This window comes from Rhodamnia argentea, chromosome 3, assembly GCF_020921035.1.
Source record: "Rhodamnia argentea isolate NSW1041297 chromosome 3, ASM2092103v1, whole genome shotgun sequence".
NCBI lineage: Eukaryota > Viridiplantae > Streptophyta > Magnoliopsida > Myrtales > Myrtaceae > Rhodamnia > Rhodamnia argentea.
Window position 1 is genome coordinate 1,676,604 of NC_063152.1, and position 6,000 is coordinate 1,682,603.

The window sequence follows — 6,000 nt, forward strand, 5'->3', positions numbered from 1 at the left end:
GAGCCGGACCCTGCTCATGTGCTGAGTTATGAAGAAATCGAGCTAGATGAGTGAGCTACGTACGTGGAACGCCCGGTCGGGATCGTGGATAGGAAAGAACAAGTGCTCCGGAGCAAGACGATTCCGCTAGTCAAAGTGGTTTGGCAACACCACGGAACCGAAGGAGCTACGTGGGAGAACGAAGAAGTTATGAAGAGTAGCTACCCGTATCTTTTTGAAGAATCGTAACTGTACTGTAATTTCGGGGACGAAATTTCCTAAGGTGGGGAGAGTTGTGACGCCCGGGAAATTCGAAGTTGTAAATTGCCCGAATTCAATAAAAAGGAAGATAATTGAATTTTAGTCGGTGCAAATTTTTGGATCAAAAGGACGAAAGTGACGAATTTGGACGAGTCCCGAAATGTCGTTCGGTTTCGATTGAGTCTCGAAACCGTGGTCGCCGCGACTTAGGATTTTTAATCCTCGCGCTTAAAATTTCCCGGACCGAGCCTAGCCCGTGAAAATCCGCATTTTATTCCCAATCGGTTGAGCCAAAAATCCAATCGGTCCCGATTTATCAAATTACCAAATTGCCCTCCAATAATGCATATAAGACAAGGATTTTTTAAAATATCTTGTGGGCTCCACCTCAGTCAAACCCCGGTCAAATGTGGTCCACCCTCTAGCAGCCCACGTGACTTATCTCTTCTCTCTCTCTCTCCCGTTGCTCTCTATCTCCCCCGCCTCCTGTTCTTCGCGCAACCAGCCACCACCGTGCATCTCATCTTCCTCCCTTGGTTGTTTTGCGCCACCACCACCTCCATCCACTTCCTCAGACCACCAGCCACCTCCGCCCGCCACTCCGCCACCCCGAAAGCCGTGAACGGCCGCCCGACGCCCCTGCCCTGTTTCGGGTCCAGTGAGCTTGTGAGCTGCTCCGGCCGCCCCGAGCCTCTTTTGGCCGTCACCCACCACCACTCCACCTCCCCCTCAACCCCCCGAAGCCACCCTACCGCCGTGTGCCGCCCGTACCGTCCCGATTCAGCCCCGAACAGAACCGTTGCCCAACATCCCCTGTTTTCGCGTCGCCGGTTCGCGCCGCTATTTCGGCCTCCTCCGCCGTGACCCACCGCCCGCCGACCACCCTAAACGGTCATCCTCAACCTCTCTCAGCTCCATGAAGTCGTTGGGAGCCGATCGCCACCCGTAGAGCTCGGATTGAGCCCGATTTTGCCCTCCCCTGTTCTGCCCGAAAATTGCCCTGTTTTCTGCGCGATTCTGGTCGCCGCTATTCAGCCCGCCTCCGGCCATCCGCCGCCGCTTCCGACGCCACCCGCAGCTTCCCCGGAGACCCCCAACCAAGGCCCAACCTTTCCCCCAGCCTTTGGCCGCCCGGAACCACCTAAAACAGCCCCCACGGTCACATTACGCTTTGTTTTGCCTTTCGCCGGGGTGCATTCACGCCCGGCCGATCACCGTTCCGGCCAGCTCCGGCCGCCACCCCCCGAGTCTCGTGCCACCTTCCCGAAGTATCGCCAAGTCGTTCGGGCCGTCCCGGATCGGGTTGAAATCGAAGTTCAAGTTAGGTCGCGGGCCGCCTTTAAGTGTCATCGGGCCGGGCCGAGTTCACGTCGCCGCCGCCCGATTTGAGTCCGCCCGAGCTTATTAAAATTTGTGAGTTAGCCCCTAACTCTTGGTTAGGACGCTAATTGCGTTCGGATTAGTTTAATTAGATTATTATGTATTTAGATAGCTCGATTAGGATTGGTTTATGTTAGAAATTTGGTTTAGATTCAATGGCCCTAATTGGCTAAGTTAGTCTAATTAGTTAGGATTTTATGCCTAATTAGAATTGATTGATTGGACTGATTGAATTGATTGATCGCGAGTGAGTGATAGGTCAGAGACGAGTGCGCAATTGGAATTGAAATTGGGATTAATAATTGAGTGGCTGCAATCGATTAATTGAATTATTGAATTGTTGGCCGTGAGTGCCGGTTTGTCTGTTGATTGCCATAGGGGTCTGATTAGAGGTTAATCGCCCCAAATTGTATGGTGTGTCGGTCGATTTAATTGTGCATTCATGTGACCACGTATGAGATAAAATTGCATGTTTTTGCACGAAAACGGCCTTGGGCCAAGTATTTGAACATGCGAGCGTGAGCATTCGACCTAAATCCAAGAAATGAACTGGCTGGTTGTCGAAGTGCACGAGTGGTCACATAACGGGATAATTCCAACGATCATTGTCTTACGGTCGTTCGGTCCTAGCAATCATTGTCTTCCGGTTACTGGATGTGCGTCAGTCATTGTCTTATGGCCGTACGTTTGCCGGTCGTGACTTGTGATGGGCCGAAGCCTCTTAAGGATTCCTGTTAGCTCCGTGCCATGTCGACAATCATTGTCTTACGGTTGGTCGAACGGAGTCATATGGACTATCAGACGCCGTCGCCGGAAGTAAGGGACGATGCCTGGTCCGCCGTAAGAGCACCAACCGACTAGTGTGCTAGCACCAACCGACTAGTGTGCGGGACTTACGGGTCGGATCTGATAATAAATGGACTACGTGTGGTGTCCTGTGCATGCAAGTGCTGTGATGCTTTGCAATGAGCTGAATTGATTTGATTGGTTGATTGTTGAGTCAAGTCTCCATTGCATTACGTGTGGCCTGGAGGGTAAGTTTGCATGTGATTGAAATATTTGTTCTATGATGATGTGATTGCCTTTTAGGGTGTTCGAGCGAATCAACGTCCTAACCGGGCTTAGGCGTTGACTCACCGAGATTAATTTCTCGCCCCGTCGTGGTTAACAATTTTTCAGGCTGTGACGGAAGCCGTGGGCGTTGAACCTAGAGGATTGTGGTAGGATTTTTGGGAGTAGACGAAGGATTAACCTTACCCGACCTTGTGTCTTTTGAGGTTCTAGTGAGCCGCCCCAAAGTATGGGGTTGTACGTATTTACCGTAGCTCGGTAGGGTTAAGATTCGTCCGCTTTGGATGTTTAATGAAATTGTTTTTGATGAATTGATTGTATTGATTTTCCTGCTATACTATCCCTGTTGATATTGTTGTCTGGGAGATTTGCATGTTCCACATGCGCCGTTATTTTATAGGTCGATAGCCTACCCGGGACGCTATCATTCATGACCCGAGGCGAGTAAGGTAGGGATGTCGCGAGCTCGAGAGTCGGGGCGTGACATCCTTGATCGGCCATAATTAATCTAAATGATAAATTCCCAGATAAGTTGCAAGACCCCCGTAGAAAGACGGGCGTGCCCCCAATCGGCCATAATTGATCAACTGGATAAATTCCAATGGAAGACCCCAGTAAAGACGGGCGTACCCTTGATCGGCCATAATTGATCTAATGAACAGCTATCCCAACAAAGCCAGAAGACCCCCGTATGTGATCGGGTGTGCCATGAGTGGCCATAATGATGAAAGTATGCTTGCGCGCACAGTACATGAGAGAGTTGGCATGTGTTCTAATCATGCATCTATGTGCTGTATTATATTGCCCATAGTGAGTTGTAATGTGTAAGACGCGTGCTATGGCAACGTAAGGTTGTCTATGATTGTGTGATAGCATACTTGTGTGTACTGTGTTGCATTGCAGATTCTAAACGCATCTAAGCTGAGTTGACCTCCTAATCGAGGCTTAAGCCTTTAACTTGCTGAGATTTTATATCTTACATGTTGTTGTTAATCAATTTTTAGGCCCTTAGCATGTGAGAGCAATTCTGGCTTTGAGAAGGACGTGAATCTCTTTTGGAGTAGCTGGGAGTAGTGTTAACCCCTAACTCTAATCTGGTACTTCTGAGGGTTATAAGAAGTAGCCTTAAAGTGAGGCTTATGTGTACAAATGTACTTCTCGGGGTTAACAAATAACTATTAATCAAATTGACTTTTGTTGATGTGAATTGGTGGGATGTCATCCTGTCTATCCCTATTGTTATTTTTGTTAGGAGAAGTGAATCACTTTTGCGTGCTTTTAATTGAAACATAAAATTTTAAATGGGTCGGTGACGCGTCCTAAGACGTCAAAACTTAACTACTGCGTAAGGATGTTGACATGCCGAAGGGTACGGGGTATGACACACGCTGTCATACTAGCCAAGATAATATGGGCCATTTGGATAGCGTGCAACGCTTGGGTCTTTCAAAAGCGAAGATCTCAGCCTTGGACCATTGTCAATGAAGCAATTACCTCCTTTAAGCTGTACAAGAGATGGAACCCAAGCAAAAAGAGTGGACAAGCTGGGCATAATCCTTTACTTGCTCGTTGGTGCTTTCTGAATCAGGGGAGTCTGAAACTGAGCGTAGATGTGTTGTGGTGTCGCGACACAGGGAGGCTACAGTTGTTGGAATTCTGCAAGATGCCTTCGGGATGCTACTATTTGGTTTCGCAAGGAAGTTTCGAGCGCCTTCTGCCTATGTAGCGGAAACCCTAGTAGTGAGAGACGGTCTGGAGTTCCTAATGAAAGTACGAAGTGGAAAAGTAGATGGAAGTCTCCACATCTTCGATACTCCAGATCTAAAAGTGGTGCTAGAAACAAACTCTCTCCGTCGTACAGTGGGGTTAGGAAGAGAGCCCGTGGTCTGTGCGTCCAATTATCCAAAACTGTAAAGACCTGCTTAAGCAACTTGAACGAGTATCTCCAGCCCATTGTCCTCGTAGCACAAATCAAGCTGCTGATTGGGTGGCTAAGGCCCATCACACTAATTCCCTCAATCCGAAGTCACTCTTAAAGCCGCCTCTTTACCTTTGGTCTTTGTTATGCTTAGATTGTGGAGAGTCAAATGTTATCCTTTCCGATTATGAATGAAAGAAAGCTTTTACATTAAATAAGGACAAAAAACCCAAGTTGCAGGCCAAAAAATCCAAGGAGTTACAAAAAAATCCGTAGGCAATATTTTTTCAAGAAAACGGAATTTCAAACCCCACTTGATAATACCATAAAGAATTTCATTCGTTAACATGTCAAACTTGACACATGCTCTATAAGTCTATTCTGGAGTTTTAATTCTGCGAATAAACATGTCCTGAAGGTACATGAGAAATGTGTAGTAATATTATCAATAATCTCTCAGCGTATGTACACTACAAATCAAACACAAATGGTGAATTGACATAGCTCCTGATTTTAACTCTCTCGAGGGTTTCTCCGATTTGATGTTTCTCGTTGAATTGATGCAGCTGCTTGATTCCTTTGATTAATAGAACTCGACAAATTCCGCCGAAGCTCCTCCATTCGTGCTTTCATTTGGTGGAGCTCTTCCAAGTTGAGTTCTTCAACGGGAGCTTCCCACCATCCCTTGTGGTTCCATCCTTCAATCACTCGCTTCAGCACTTTACCTCGCGCCTTCTCAGCTTCAACTTGCTCAACAAGCTTAGCATGTTGTTGATTGAGCTCATTAGTCCTGCGTCGACGATGGGACTCAACCAAGGTGTCAATACAATAATTTTTTAGAAGGTTTTGTTTCAGGAATCGATTTGCAGTTGAATCAATAGATGGATGAGAAAATGAATAAGGTTTCCCAGTTGGAGAGAATATAACCACTCCCACATCCGTACCACATAGGGTTACAAGCTCGCTTGTGTTCTTGTAGATGCCAGATCTACGTTTGGAGAACGTGATGAACTTATCATCGTCATTTTCAATTTGTGTCAACCCAATTCTTCGACTTCTTCTTGTCTGTCTACCTGCCATGATTATAGACAATAATCTAGGATAAATGCAAGATAGTAAACTTATGTTAGTAATGTCAAATTCATGGGACCATAATGAAAAGAATTCACCTATTTATAAGGGGATAGATATGCCAAATATAGTATGCAAAGTTTTGGGACAGTCTCTTTCGACTTGTCACCTTCCACAAAATATTATTTATCAAAAAAGTAAGAATCTTTCAAAGGAAAAAATTGATTTTTTAATATGCGCATATAAATAAATAACATCACAATTTTAAGGCTCAACTCAATATTTCTCACCATATTTTGCCTTTGAAAAATAATCTCTAT